Source organism: Akebia trifoliata, chromosome 3 (genome assembly GCF_017979445.1).
Source record: "Akebia trifoliata isolate Shusen 1 chromosome 3, ASM1797944v1, whole genome shotgun sequence".
NCBI lineage: Eukaryota > Viridiplantae > Streptophyta > Magnoliopsida > Ranunculales > Lardizabalaceae > Akebia > Akebia trifoliata.
Window position 1 is genome coordinate 49,319,305 of NC_141377.1, and position 17,103 is coordinate 49,336,407.

The 17,103-nt window shown below is 32.7% G+C and overlaps 1 long non-coding RNA gene across 3 annotated transcripts; it reads left to right on the top strand.

Moving 5' to 3' along the window:
• Positions 1-1,268: 1,268 nt before the first annotated feature.
• Positions 1,269-6,806, top strand: LOC147407630 (uncharacterized). 3 transcript variants are annotated; one of them, XR_015175818.1, is made up of 4 exons: positions 1,269-1,510; positions 1,745-1,889; positions 2,567-2,613; positions 6,218-6,806. It is a non-coding gene; the product is annotated as an uncharacterized LOC147407630 (long non-coding RNA). The 3 variants fall into 3 exon arrangements; XR_015175819.1 differs by lacking the exon at positions 2,567-2,613 and having other exon boundaries at positions 1,279-1,510; XR_015175817.1 differs by lacking the exon at positions 6,218-6,806 and having other exon boundaries at positions 1,279-1,510; positions 2,567-2,746.
• Positions 6,807-17,103: the final 10,297 nt, after the last annotated feature.

Sequence of the window (17,103 nt, forward strand, 5' to 3'; positions counted from 1 at the left end):
TTTTCTTGGAATGCCAACTTTTATCTAAAGATTAAACTTGAAAATTGATAACATATATCTCGAGATGAGATATGTATGATCCAGATTAAATTTGAATTTATGTGTTACTTATATTCTCTCTCCTTGGAGCTTGTACATGCAAGTGTCTCCACTACCTCATCCTCAAAACAAAAAAAATTCCACCAAGTACATCTTGATAGAATTTAATTAGTTCTATATGACATATGAGGCTTTTCATTATTGTCTCAATCCAAAGAACCTTGAATCCATCATCCACGTTAAGAAAAAGAAATTTTCTCGAAAATGAAACCAAGATCTAGAGAAATGGAAAAAGATTGTTTTATAAAAGTTGTGCAAGAGTGTCATGTCCTTATGTTGTCTACCCAACATCACACGATGCTTTAACTTCATAATTGGAGTTCATTTAACTCCATCGGCTAGATTTGCACGTGCTTGAGTTTTGAGAGATTCTATTGGCACACCAAATTTTTTACTTACAATACACCAATCTTTTTAAATTAAACAATTGTCTACCTATAGATTGGTGTGTTATAAGTAAAATCTGGTGCGCTAATAGATGTTCTCGTTTATATTTAGCAATAACGTGGCTGAGTGGGAAGGTGTTCCAATGTGTTAGATTTGGGTCTGGGACTTGGTTTTTTGTTCCCATAAGAGCAACTCCTACACACTCCATATCCTACTCTCCATCTCCTTTCAACTGTCATTTTGAAGAGTTAAATCCGAAATAGGGGTCTCCAATGCACAACCCATCCCCCTCCCCACATTGGAAAATGGGAATTTCATTTTCCATTTTGACTTCAAAAGTTTCATGACCCACTGCTATTTTAGATAATAGAGGTCTCCATCTTCATCTTCATTTTGGATTGAATTAAAAAAATATTACAATATTTATGAATAACTATTTTGGATGGTATGTTTGGAGTGCATACCCCTTAAATATCCAAACTGAATATCTATAAGCACATGACTTTTTGGATATCCCGTTGGAGTATAGCTTTAACCTATCTTAAATCTTTGGGATAAGGTTTCAAAGATGATGGATCTTCCTTAATGTTGGGCATGTATTTGGCATGCTTAGCCTCACATAAGGGTGTCAATGGATAGCCGAAATTCGAATTCGAAATTTCGGATATTATTCGAAAATTTCGGATATCGGATTCGGATTCGAATGTTATTTTAAAATTCGAATCAATTTCCGATACGAATTCGGATATCGCAATATCCGAATTCGATAATATCCACTCCGATATATATATGTATTCTGTATTCATGTTTTACAACAAAACATTTATATATATACATATCCTGTATATTCGTGTTTTACAACAAAATTTTAATTTCTTTTTATCTTCTCTCACCGACTCACCCTCAACCACACGAACCACTCGAAACCCTCCTCAACCACACGAACCATTCGAAGTAAACGGAACGAAGGTGGGGTTTCGACCGTGCGGGGTTGCGACTCCTTCTCCGGCCGGCGAGCATGCAGGTACGTACTCTCTCTCTCTCTCTCTCTCTCTCTCTCTCTTCCTCTTTCAATAAAACCCATTTTTTCGACGGTACGAACTTCATAACCGTCGTCTTCTCCGGCCGAAGAGCATCAACGATACTCTCTCTCTCTCTCTCTCTCTCTCTCTCTCATGTAGAATAAAACCCCATTTTTTTTTATTCAAATTCGAATGGAGTTGAAAAAAATAAGAAAATCAATTTTTTTTTTTTACAGATTCGAATAGGTGGAATTTTACTCACACACAGAGTAAAATCTCATCGTCTTCAGCCCTCATCCCTCATCGTTTTCCACGATCTCAACCCCTCACTGTCGGAATCTTTCTCAACGGCTCACCTTCGGCATCGGCGTCCATTGACAGGTAGAATCGTTCAAAATCTCTCTCTCAAAACCCATTTGATTTTCTTTGGTTTTTTTTTTCGGATAAATTTCGGATATTTTCGGATAGTTTTCGAATTATAGATTTCTTATTCGAATCGGATAATATCGGATATCCGATAATTTATTCGGATACGAATTCGAATATGCGTTAGTGATATCCGATCGGATTCGAATTTGAATTCGGATGGTACTAAAAATTTTCGGATTCGAATTCGGATATAACACTATCCGATCGGATATCTATCCGTTGACAGCCCTGGCCTCACATAAAGGGCATTTATCAACACCCATGCACGTGGGGAAAATCCATCTTAGGCCGAGCTCAAGCTATTATTGGCCTAAACTAACCTCTATCAACTTATCACCGAGGCCCAAAGCCCATATCCAACCAAAACATAGATCAGCTCCAGAAGGACAAAACTCATACAGACATGGAACTCATTTAGCCTAGCTGACTAGCCCAAGTTTAGCCCATTTGGTTAGTAGAGGTAAACAACCACAAATTAAAAAGGTAATGGACTAGGCAGCAATGTCCGTCTACTCTGTTATTCAGCAAATGTACAAGTTCAGTGAAAATGAGTCATTGATTCATGCCTGACTATCTGAATATTTTTCTTCTTTTCTTTATTGTACATACATACACATGTTGGGACAAAGAGTGGATGATGAAGACAAGGAACACACCATCATGCTCTTTAGTCGATGTATGTAGCAGCCTTTTTTGTAGCAATTTCACTCTGATTCTTTTCTCGAACACACATGTAGCCCTTTCCCCGGATTACTCATTCAAATGACACCTTGGTGCCCACTCTAGGGTGACTTTCTCTCTATTTTCATTCTATTTCAATGCTTAGATAGTCATTTTATCATGTTGTTCCTTTCAAAATTTAAATTCGAGATGTGGAACTTGCTCCGATACTAAAAACTATGAATCCAACTAATACACCAAAAATACCCAGGTGTTAGTGGTCCAAAAATTTAAGCATATACTTTTTGGATTGTTAACATAAACACTCAAAGAGGGAAAATAGCGACGACTCTTCTATTAGTGAAATATATATCTATTTGAATAAATTTCTATTCTAGTATTAAGTGGTTGGAATTTTGGTCAAGTCATACTTTGCTTGCCTTCCATAGAGAGAAGATGCATTATGCATAGACATTTCTCAAATGATTATAGAAATTATTGTAATTATTGAAACTTTTACAAACGATTGACAAAGTTATCACATATATGAAAGGTCTATTAAAACTTAGAGAAGTGTTTGTCAACATTATGTGATAGTTCTGTCAATACATGTAATTCTTTTGGAATTTACGATAATATCAATACTTATTTGGGAAATTTCTCATAAGTGTTTTTATTTCAAATTTTCTTTGCGAATGCCCAGTACTCATCATGCATAAGTGGCAGTCCTTGAAAATAAGTGAGATTTAAATCAAATTTACTTGCAAAAACTAAGTATGATATGAAAACACAGCACGTAGGCATATTGGAATAGAAAGAGTATTTCGTAGGGTTGTCAATGGGTCAAGTTGGACTGAATTGGGCTATAATAAAAACATTATATGTACAAGCCCGATGGACCATTCAGGCCTTTTTTCGGCTGGCCCAAATATTATGCTTTATTTTTTTATTATATAAAAATCACTCCCAAGCCTTAAACCCATGATCTCTTGATAAGCAAATTTTCACTCAAATCATCTTTCCAAAAGTAATTGTTTTACATACATACTAGAAGGGAGCATGTGCAAACGCACACATATCAAAAAGGCTTATTTGTAATTTAAAATATTAGTTAGAGGGGTTTTTGTTGATTAGATAGTAAAAAAAGGAATTTTTTTGTAATTTTGAAAATTAAGTAATGTGATTCTAGGCTCATGAGTTGTAAGTTCTTGGGTTTTGACTAAAATGAGCATACTTATATTAAATTTAAATGTAAAAGTGGGGTTATTTATAAACACTCAAATTTTGGTGCAGAACCACTTTACTCCTCCGCCTTCTCTCATTATAGTAATATATATATATATAAATTGACAACTACTTTTACACAATCATTATGATGTTGTTCATTTTTTCAATGTTTTCTACACCACTGTCGGATGTCGTTGGATCTTGTAAAATGGATGGGATCCGAGAGATGTAAAAATTATTTGTAGATGTCCCCCGAACGTGATCCTATATATATAATCGGGTGTGCTAGACCACCCAATGGACTGACCTCCTAAACCCAAATCCAGTCCATGACGGGATAATTAAAGCCGGATTGGGCCAAAACTTGGCCCATTGATGGCTCTAGCATTTCTACAAGATCCTTAAGGGTGTGTTTGGAAGCGGGAGTTAATCGAAGTTGGAGTTGGAATCGGTGGAGTTAGTTATAACTCCTCAAATAAACTTTAATATTTGGTTTATCCAGGAATTCAACCTAGGAGTTGTAAGAAAAACTTCAACCCTTAAATTTTGCTAAGATTGACCATGACTCAGTCGTGTCAATTAGATTTTATGTATTTTTTGATTCAAATAATTAACTTAATTATTAATTTAAATATTTATTATATTAAATAAATATGATTTTATGATTAAATATTTCTTATCACTTTATTCCATTATAAATTAGAATTATTTAAATATAAAATTCATTTAATAAATAATGAAAATGAGTTAAACGATTGATATATAGGATGATTGAGTGATTTAATTCGATTTTTGGGATGAAACAATATGTTAAGATTTAGAGTAAGTCTAGTCTTAATCTTATGAAAAATATTTAAATCCAATTGATAGATAGCCAATCAGACTCATTTGTTTTGTAGATCTACCGATAGTAGGTTTAATCATTGATGTTCGTGGATATCACAAATAAAGGCCTTATGGGAATATCATGGAATAGTGAAAAAACTTAAATTATTCAAATCAACAATTTCCCACAAAAATGGTATTCTATCGAAATTAATTAAATATTTAATCTATTAAAGGATTAGTTAGGCTGCCAGATCCTACGGGTTAGGAGTTGGGACATTTCCATCACTCCATAGAGCCATTGGCTTGATCTCAGTCAACCAAACAATACATCCTTCAATTTCTTAAAGGTGGGTAACCTGAAAAGTAGAGAAAAAAAAAAAAAAGGTCATAAATTTTATCGAAATAATATTTTAAAAATATTTATTGAAAGGATTATATATCCATTATTATATATTTCATTTTTTTACCAAAATGGTACCCATGGTACAGTGACAAAAAAAAAAAAACTATATCTAGAGTTTATTACAAGGTTAAAATAAGAATATAAAATAAAAATCACAAATGTTGGGTGCAATGCCCCAAGGCATCTCTCCAAAAAGAGAAAGGTTTTGAGTTCAATTCCCCTCGTTGGTCACCCACAAGGATTTTTCCCTGTTTACTTGGTATGTGATGTTTGTAGGTGTTTTGCATGTACCTGCGGGATTAATGTGATATATGGTGCTCTAAGAGATACTCATCATTACTTGGTATGTGAAGTTTGTGGGTGTATTACATGTACCAACTGGATTTAGGCGAGATATGATGCTCTAAGAGATACCCGTTATTGCTTGGTATGTGAAGTTTGTGGGTGTATTGCATGTACCAACTAGATTTAGGCGAGATATGATGCTCTACCACGTCATCATATATATATATATATATATATATATATATATATATATATATATATATATATGAGTTGTGATAATTGGACCCCCTCCCCTCCCCCTCCCCCTCCCCCTCCCCCCATGTGGCATACTCAAAATACTCTCTTGACGTGGCATGTGCCAGAATCATAGATTGTATGCCTCAAGATACACATCCACATAAATATGTGCAGTTGTATATATTGAGGAAAAAAGATCTATGGTTATAGCACATGCCACATTAGAAAAGTATTTTGAGTATGCCATGTAGGGGGAGTCAAAAAATCATTACTCTCTCTATCTATCTATATAGGATGGCGTTTAGAGGCCCTAAAAAGAGTCAAATATTTTTTCAATATATGGGTTAAAAGTTTTGAAATAGTCTAATGTTTTGTGAGGATGATGAGATCATCCTCATAAAAAATCAGCCCACTCCGAAACTTTTAACCCCATCAAAAGTGGTTTACAAAAATCAGAGGATCCAGAATTCTTCAACTTCTAACTCCCATCTTGAAAAATGTTTGGCTCTCTTGATGGGAAAATCATGGTGCAAAGCCGTTGGATCTTGAGTGTTTGGACGGTTCAGATAGATTTCTTATAAGAAAATTGCTTTACAACTATAAAGCAATTTGTATGATTCAATGAGAAAGTAAATTACAGGTTTGAGGAGTCAATCTCTAGACGGATACTTTTGTTTCTTCGTGAAGAAGTTTTGACTACGGAGAGGGAAGAGATCCCATTGCATCCTACATGGAGATCCACGTGTTTCAAAGATCTGCCGTTGTTCGCCTCTTCTCTCCAGTTATTGTTGTCATCATCAGATTTACTCGACTTGCTCTTAACCTCCCCTCCCACATAAACAATTCGATTTGTAGAAAATATATAAGTTCCTCCTTCAATGTTTCGATGTCATCTGTGACTTGTATTATGCTGGTGGTATTACATTGGCAGACAGGTTGAATGATTGTAACCTTTTCCATTTGGGAGCAAAAAAAGGTTAAAAGAAAAGAAAAGCCATTGACATTCAATCTCAGCCAACCTTTCAAAATTAAGGAGGCCCCAAAGAATGTATCTTGTAGAGGATTTTGATGGGGTCATGGAATACTCTGTTTGCAACCCAAGTTGTATCTAATGCATATTATGTTACTGTCAAATGGCTTAATGTGCCATAGTCTGTCAATTTGTATCAATGCAAAATACAATCTCTCTGCATAGTGGCAATTGATAAATATGTTCATGAAACACACTAGAGATCAAATAATATAAAGAATTTACCTTTGTTTCTTTCAATAAAATATTTAACCAAAAAACACATGTCTTGTACTCCTCCACCTGACTTACTCTACTCAACACATTACACAATTTGTGTTGTGTCTTCCATTGACATTCACTCCAAGAGTTTTATACTACAATTTAAATTTGAAGAGTTTCCAGCATAAGGATATCAGCTTGGATGTTTGCTTCACATTCATGGATACTTGAGATTTCAAAGCTTGCAATTAAAATTTTTCATTTAGCACAATTGGGCATTTTAAGCCATTCAAATCCTATAGGCGCATTCAATTCACTCAAGAGAAGTTCTGAATTGGGTAAAAATTTAATTTGATATCAGCACATACCGAGCCTTATCAGAATGGAGCAAATAGTAATACCACAAAAATAAAAATAAAAAATTCCAAAATTCAAATTTATGCTATTAATTTGTTACTTAACATATCTTGGAGTGGATTCTATCCGTATCTATTTGTGACATTCAAAAACATGATTTGATGCCATAGGGTTATAAAGGACAAAATTTCTAAGAACTTTGAAAAAAAAAATTACTTTTTACGCATGATTCTTAGTTATAAATTTGGGAGTTCAGTAACCATCAATTCTCAACACTTACGATCAAGTTCAAAAAGGTTTTTTTGTTTTGATTTTTTTTCTTTTGAATCTGATTTTTCCATGAAATCTAGAAGTCTGTGATGTTAGATTGCTAATTTGATAATCCATGCGGGCCCAACAACTGTTAATAATATTTGATATCTTACTAACTAAGTCATGATAGCATGATTCATATATTAAGGTAGTTTTAAAAAAAAAAGATCTACCAGTACGGAGGTGGTTGCAATTAACATTTTCAATAAATCATAAAAATTCCTTTACAACTGTAAAGCAATTTTCTCAAGAGAAAATCGGTCTAAACTGTCCAAACACTCAAGATCTAACAATCTTGCACCATGATTTTCTCATATGTTTTCTTAGACGTCCGTAGATCCGCTCCATATATATATGGGAGTGGTTCAGCAGCCCTAAGGTTTGCCAAACATTTTCAAAACTTGGGTTAGAAGTTTTAGAATGAGTTGATTTTTTTTGGGATAATCTCTAGGATGAGGAGATCATCATCACCAAAAATAAGCCTATTCCAAAACTTCTAACCCCATCAAAAGTGATTTACAAAAATTGGACGGTCCACGATTATTCAATTTGTAAACTAGGGTTAGAAATTTCAAAATGAGCTGATTTTTGGAAATGATGATCTCCTCATCATAGAGATTATCCTCACAAAAAATCAGCTCATTCCAAAACTTCTAACCCATGTTTTAAAAAATGTTTGGTACAATGTTTGGCAAACCTTAGGGGGCGGTTCGAGGGACGTTTTGGAAACTGTCTTGGAAACCCATGCGTTTCACTCGTTGGATATTTGGAAAACAACGGGTAAGATTGGATTTCTAATTGGAAATAGGAGAGAGAAACTGCAGTTTTAAAAAAGAATTCATTGATTTTTAAAAACCTCCTTCTATTTTTCATTACATTAAAAATAAATCCCTGTTTTCAATCTCAAGTTCTCAACAGGCCGTTTTTATTAGTCTCTCTCAAGATATGCTCTCTCTGCAGAAATAACACATACAGAGAACACCTTCGAACCCTTCTCTCTCACGAATCTCTCGACAGGAAACCCTCAAAAACGGCGGGATAACTCTTTCTTCCTTCACGTGTTTCTCTCTCTCTCTCTCTCTCTCTAATTTGGAATCGCTCTGTCAATATTCCAATTCATGAGGATGAGCAAGATGATGATATTGTTTCAAAGTCTATCAAGGTCTCCTTATCTGCCATGGTCAGGGCCCTTCCTCAAATCTCTTCAATCATGTTATCATTGACACTCACGTTGTCTTGAGGCTGTGTAATCTCAATTGCTTTGAATGAGGGTTTTTACTCTTATCATCAAATATGGATTTAGTTGCTCAGAAGATCTTGCTATGGCTGGATGTCGTTGGAGTGGAATGAAGAAATTCTATTGGTGGTTCAAAACGATTCATCATGTGTGGGCCAAGATTGGAGTTCCTTTATGTTGAGTCCACCAGGTTCAAGATTCTCCCAATTTGAGAGAATTCTGCCCTAGTTGGAGGCATTAGAGCAATCTTTTGTCCTTGTTAATCTCAAAACATGTTTTTCGAATCCTCCCTGCCCTGCTATATTTTTCTTAATTCGGATGGTTACTTGGTTAGCACTTTTTTGTGATTTCAGGACATTCTTATAATAATCACAAAGCCTTCGAAGTAGATTTACCCCTCAAATCATTTCCCTTAGTTATATAGTAGATATCTATCTCTCTTTCAAAATATACACGTGAGGGAAGAGAGAGCTATCCCACCGTTTTTTAGGTTTCCTGTCAAGAGATTCGTGAGAGAGAAGGGTTCAAGAGAACATATCTTGAGAGAGACTAATAAAAAACAGGGATTTATTTTTAATGTAATGAAAAATAGAAGGAGGTTTTTAAAAATCCAAGAACTCTTTTTTAAACTGTAATTTCTCTCTCCTGTTTCCAATTAGAAATCTTATCCGTTGTTTCCTAAATATCCGACGAGTGAAACGCATGGATTTTCAAGATGGTTTCCAAAACGTCCCTCAAACCGCCCCCATATATATATATAATTTGATTGAAAAAAATTAGTTCATTTTTATGATTTCTTTTAAAGGAAAGGTAAGGTATAAAGTTAAGGGTGAATTATCATTTTGTGAGCTGGAAATGAGTTATTTATTATTCCGACTAACTGTTCATTTTAATTACCTAAACGTGAATGATCACATTTTCATTAAAAAAAAATCAGAACAGTAACGAATTCAACAGTTTTAAAAGTGACTATTTTACTGGTTTAAAGTGACTACTTCCAATTACTCACTTTAACCTATGAAATTCTTATTAAAGATATCCAAAAATCTGAAAGTCTTGGTCAACAGTCCTAACATTTAGGAACCTTAAAGACCTCCTCCACATTCGTAGATTGCATATCTATTAGATAGGATATCCTGTTATAGTTTTGAATTTTAAATTCTTTATCCACCTGTAATATCTATCTTGTAAACTAGCCTGTTATAGGTCTCATAGATTTTGAGATAAACAAGTCCCATGAACTCAAATAGTGTGGGAAAACATACTTGGGATCTACAGATAAGTTTATTAATTTTTATAATTGTCACTTTAAAAATCTCATAATTCGTCATTGTTCATGTCGTGGTAATTAAAATGATCAGTGGGCCAAATTCTTATATTCGTCAAAAGTTGATCACTTTTTCGTAAATTTTCCTAAAGTTAAATTCTGTTTAATGCCGGTAAAGCAGCTATTCGTTTTGCTAAAAATAAATAAATACAAAAAAGCATCTGTAATATATTTTTCATAAATATTTGAGGATTTTCCTGCAAATGCCGTCAATGTCTTTGCCAACTAACAGACGAGGATGAGACACTCGTAGGAAAGTGCTGGTGTTCTTCACTTTATAAAGAGTATGATCTATATAAAGGAACTATTAATCATTAAGTTTGGCCCACAAACAATAGACACAAGTTTATTTAGTTCTATTTTTGTTTTTTTTAATAATAAAAAACACTTTTGATATATCTTTGTTTTAATAAGGAGAGAAGGCAGAGTACAACACAAAGTTTGGATCTCAAAAATGCCAATACCTTTACATTTTAAATTTAATATAATCAAGGTCATTTTGGTAAAAAATCAAAAATTACAATCCCATAATCACGTATGTAGGTTGATTAGTTTTCAAAATTAATTAATTTTTTTTCTATATAATCTTAAATAATTTTTTAATAATTTTATTAGACCTCTTTCTAGAGGTCTAATAATTAATGTTACTTAAAAAAAATTAAATCCATTGAAAAATTAATTGGGAAGGAAGGTGGAAGTGCATCACTAAGTCGATCAAAACAATTACCCATAATTTTGGAAAAATTATGTTATGAAGAAAAAATAATCTTCAATTAAATACAAAAATAAACATATGTATTTTAATATTTGAAAAGATAATACATATTTCTATTTTTTATATTTAAACATACTACTCCTTATTTTAGTTAATATTCCTTGATTTTTCTTTTGAAATATTTGCTATCTTCAAATTGGTAACATCTACGATAAAATAGTTTTAACATATTCAATATCTTATAAAAACTCTTGAATTTTCTGGTGAAAAATCCATTGCTCTTTTTCAAAATCATATTTTGTTCTTGAGGTCTGAAAGTTGAAGGAGAAAAAAATTGTGAAGATGAGGGTCAAGTTTGTAACCTTCAGGGTAAATTATTTTTAATATCATCTTCGTAGTTCTTCAAAAAATTTATATTGTTCTTAGGTTTGAAGGTGAAAATAATATCTTAAGAAGATCGAAGATGTTGGTAAAAGAATTTATCCTAAGATTTATTAGTTTTGGATATAAAAAATCAGGCGATTTCAAATTTGTCAATAAGGACACGTAGGCCATTTATATCAATATCCTAAAAAAGATGGCAAATCATAAATTTTAAAATATAGGGGTATTTTTAATGTTGGCTAGTGGAGGGGCATCCATACATCATCCTTTTACTTTATTCAATATAAAATAAAAAGACATTAAGTGAAGAGAAGAGAAGAGAAGAGAAATAGAGAGGACCAATTAATGTCTCCAAATAAGTCCAAGATTCCAAGTAATGAGGGTAATGAAACATTCAAACAAAAGTAATTTACGGAAAAGTATGCGTTGCAAAAGTAATACAGGTAAATAAGAGATTTGGACCAATTAATGTATGTATGTATGTGTCTCTTTAGTCCATAGAGGGTGAAGTGAACACGTGAGAAGACACTTACCAAACATTCACACGTAAGCCAACCCATCACATTCTCTCAATTTTATAATTTATTGGAACATTGAAAGTAGTAGGTAAGTCAACAAGAACAAGGGAGGGAGGATTCAAGGAATTTGGGAATGTTAGTGTGTTAGTCGTTAAGGGTGGAAGTTTATAATATAATAGATAAATTATTAAACAAAGGGTCCAACAAACTTAGGCTAAAGTCATTAACGGCAACTCAGAACGATTAGGACTTGAAAAGGACTCGTAAATAATGGGAATAAAATGGTAGGTTTGGGTGGCTAAAAGAAAGATGGATTGATTCCAAAACCTGCTCAAATTAAAGCAAATTCTTAGTTTAGAATAAAGTAACAAAACAAAATAAAATATAATTGGGTATCAAAATCATGGCCAATTATAAGAAAACTCCCACTTATAGTAAGATGGCCAATTTCATTGGGCTAATCTAGGTTTTGCGCCACCCTCTTGAAGGATCGTACAAATTGTATTTTGAGAAGATTATCCTTAATACCAATTATTGATCTTTTGAAATATTGTATTTACAAGAAACTTTTGATGCATTATTTAATGAACTACTTAAAATATCTATTTATATAAAGTGAACTCTAAAATATTGTATCATTTTAATATGAAATTCATTTTTTTAAAGAATTGCAATTTATATTTTCAAATCGATGACTTGACTCTTCACATTTTGGTGAATATTCATTTGAGATATCTCCTTATGTTTTTAAACTAATGACATGCCTCTTTTGATCTCAATCTTCTCTTATAGATGAAGAGAAATGACTTCAATTCCCTAACCTTTACCACATCGTCATCATCTAAGAGGTTGAAATGACATGAAATAAAAGAAAATTAAGGGTTTTAAGTTATTTTTATGACAATATAAGAGAAGATCAAATTCAAAGGGACATGCCAATAATTTAAAAACATAAGAGTGTCTCAAATATTCATCAAAAAAGTAGAGGGGCCACATATTATGTAACAGAGAACATGTCATCAAAGCTTTGAATAATACTTTAAAGAGAATTTTTAGGTATTTCATCAAATAATGTTTCAAACGATTCTTGTAAGACTAGTATTATAAAAATTATGTACTAAATAAACCATATTCTATGATCGGAGACATTTTAGTAAATTTTCTAGAAAATACAACCCGTACGATCATTTTCCTAAGAGGTAATTTCCTAAGTAAAAGAATATAGTTATTACAACTTACAAGTGGAAATTAGTCCTTTTTTTTGTTTCTTTTTCTTTTTCTTTTTTTTTTTTTTATTTATTTATGAGGTCACAAGTTTAATGTCCTGACTTGAAAATGGAGCCACTAATCCTGTGATATTTCAATCATGCATCATTTATTAGTTCTATAAGAAAATTGTTTGATTAGTGATATATATGCATTAGATCTAAATAACAAAATGATCAAATTGATGGTTATAAATAATCCTAAAACTTGCAACTCTAATAACACAAAGTGATCAATCAAATTACCTATAGGGAATATATTCTACAAGATAATCATAAAGGGCGACATAGAGTCTTTTATATTTCAAAAACAGAAAAATAAAAATGAACATTTAATGAAGTGTACATCCTATGCATTTTGTGCAATTTTTATGTGAGGAGCCTGTTAGAATCCTATGTAATGTAGGGTCTCATTGACCATGGTCAAATTGACCTCCATGATTTTTATGCCAAATTGTAAAAAGGATTCTATGATATTATGAAATATCAATATTAATAGAAACCCAATATAATTAAAAGTATTATATTCTTTAAAGACTAGTAGGAAATCTTGATAGGTAGGTTTACTAAAATAATGATTTTAGGTCCTTAATCTTCATCTATGAAAGAGATCGACTACCCCATATTAAAAACGTTGAATAGACAACGATTTGTAGAGAACACACAAAATAAGAAAATACTAAAAGAAGTGATAACCATCAATCACCAATCTAGTCGATCTATATAGAGAGAAGGGGGAATGTGAGTTTAGCAAAAAAATATTCAACTTGATTAAGATTCGAAAGTTACGAGGAACGTAAATAGAAGAATACACTTCCAACACATTGAATCAACAATTTTGCAATGGCACAGTAAATAACCATAACCTTGTTTTAATTAACATTAATGGTATGTTTAAAATATGCGTTGATTAGATTCTATTAAGACAATGAAAGTCATGTTGAAGTTTTGAATGCATAAATTTTACAACATATCAAACTTCAACTCACTTTGATCCATTTTGTTGTGTTTATTGGTTTGATCATGGGTGATTAACCCACTTTGATGGATTTGTTGGCTCGATTATGGATCAACTTAATTGAGTCTAATAATATATATGGATTTGAATACATTTTATCCATGAAAATTAAGGACCAAGTCCCAAGTTTATTAAATGTTGCAGAGGTGCTTATACTTACATCTACAACAATAATGATAAGCTCTAGTACTTCAAGATGGTATTTAGTTATATAATGATGGTGATGATTTCTTTATCTATCTAAATTTAAATGTAAGGTTTTATTGATAGTTTTGGAAATGTAATGATTAAGTGACTCATGAAAATGATTCATGGCACACCTGATCCTATATCGTAACGACTCAAAATCCAATAATAATAGAAATTTTTACCTATAACAATAATATATATCTCATATTACATATTCTTATGATAAACTCTATTTCATATTTTAATGAACAGGACCATATCTTTCTAATCCCAACCCTTTGTAAATATATTAGAAGTCTCCATTACCTCTAATTAAAAAAGTTGAGAGATTTACTCAACAAGCCTTACTGTTGCATTTTTATTACAAAAATCACATTGGATTTTTGACAACTCCAAGGGAACCTCCTAACTTTATCAAGTTTGTTACCCACCAAACAAATTTTGAAGTAGAAATTTACATTATAAAATTCAAATTGATGTATTAATTTGTTACCCGACATACATTGGAGTAGATCCCAATCTCATCAATTTTTGACATTCAAAAACATGATCTGATGCCACATGGTTTTAAAGAAAACAATTCTAAGAACTTTGAAAAAAAAAATTCAAAAAAATAAAATAAAATTTCACTATTGAATTTTAGATTTAAATTTGGGAGTTCGATAGCCAGTCATTTTCAACATTTTGGATCAAGCTCATAAAGGAGTTTTTTTTTTTTTTTTTTTCAATTATTTTCTTTTAATCTAATTTTTTTTTAATGAAATTTAGAAGTATATGGTGTTGGATTGTCATTTCAGTGATATATGTGGTCCCCACATCCTTTAGTAAGATTTGAAATCTTACTAAACTAATCATGTTATTCTGATTCATAAAATAAAGGTTTGTTAAGTAACAAACTTGATAAATTTGATAAAGTAAGAGAGTTTTTATAATAAAATTAGAACAGATAAGTCTGCCCAATAAATCTCTCAAAACAGATATGTGGGACACACTAAATGCACGAATATTTGAAGCACAAATAGGGGGAGCAATTTTCTATTATAAGGTTCAGTTAATGTAGTGTTGGACTACTAATGCCTTGTCTGCGCTTATACAAAGGTGTGTGATCAACTACATGACAGGAAACATTTACTAAACCAAAAAAGTTTTTAATTTTTTCCATTGTTGATCAATGGGTACAATGATCTGATAAAGTTAAGCTAGTATGACTGTGATTCACTAAGTAGGACATACTGGACGTGGAGGTCCCCTGATGTCCTTTGTTTTTAAACAAGTTTGTGAGAATGAAAGCATTATAGGTACCTTACTTACATCACATGTATTTCACGTGAGATGGTAGACCCAACTCCAATAGAGAAGGGGGGTATGTAGGAATGAGGTCCACTGAAATTCCCAAAATCAATAAGTAATCAACTTCACGACAGCAACTCTGCCAATTCAGAATACATAGCGTACCATACCCCTACTGCTTCTGATGCTCCTTTGGAAATAAATGATATTTCTCTCATCATATCTCTGCTCCAGCGTACATTAATCATTGTGCCACTTCTTTCGCCCCCACTTTCCTCTTTATAGTTCTCTCATATCGGTTGCCGATATGTTTGTATCGGTTTTGCACGCCTATCATCTCGTTATCTTCGATTGACACGTGTTCAATAGTACAGTACCCATCAGACGAAATGTCACGCGCATTTAATACAAACGTGCGAGATAAGTCTCAAGCAAGCGTCACACGTCTCAGATCAGATGCGACAACCCCACTGGTGGGTCCCATATACATCCAAAACCTTATGAGGCTCAGATTCTGACGTGGCGCTCATATGTGGCATCTTTAAAGTAGAATGTCCTTTGGACCCTTTCCTTTGTGTGAATCCTCGTTGGAAGCGTTTTGGCTTACAAAACATGCGCATACGGCATACACCCCACCCCACCCCAACCAATTGAAATTACTGTAATATCCCTAGTAAAAACCTAGTAAGGGTCTCTGTGAACAGTAAAAGACAGTTCATTAACGAAGGCAACAGTAAATAAATGATTTCAGGTGTCACTGTAGCACCACCGCTTGATATAAATGGTGATATTGATGATCATGATTCATGATAATGAAATGCAATTTTTTTTCCAAGAAAATAAAATACTTTTCTAAGGTAAATATCTTTTTAACTTTCATCCAAATGGATTTTTTTTGTTTTTTCAAATATGTTTATTATATTTTACAGCTGTATAAAGGTGAAGGTGTGATTTTAGTATTGACAGTAGGTTACTTGTTAGTCAGCTTTGCTTTAGGGTGTAGGTTAAAGCTAGTCTCAGTGAATGGCGGTTTTGGGACGGTTACCTCGGTGAAAGAGAGATCAAATATACCCTTAGTTAATCTTTGATATCAAAATATGCATCAAAATTTTGATGTTCAAATTAAAATTCCAAATATGGATTTAACTATTTTCATCATCATGGGTTTGATGAATGAATGATTCCTGGTTCAGTGGTGAACATGCCTAGATAGACAGCTATAAATCTCTAATCAGGAAGCTATTTGATGTGTGGGTCCATCTATAGAAGCCAATCAATCTTGGGATCTGTGGCCAATAAACGATTCATACATCATATTAGTTTTCTAGATATGCGTGTCTGATTAATACTTGCGGAACAAGTTATGATTGTTAGTAAACGAGAGGATGAGAGAGAGGGAGAGCTGTTTGTCTTATAGACTCTGCTCCAAACCTGACGCTCCTTGTACGGCTCTGACGTGGCCGTGCATAGAATCATAGATCTTTTTCTTTGAGATACACAAGTGAATGATCTAAGGTTCTGTCATTAGTTTGTTTTTTTTATAACTGTAGTAAAGATTAAAGAAGTTTTATAGGTAATTTTCACTTACTGTTAACTTAAAATCTTAGCTGCCAATGCCGTTTTTGTTATTTGTATTATTTAATAAACTAATATATTTTTTTCTACGGAGCCGTCAAGAATTTA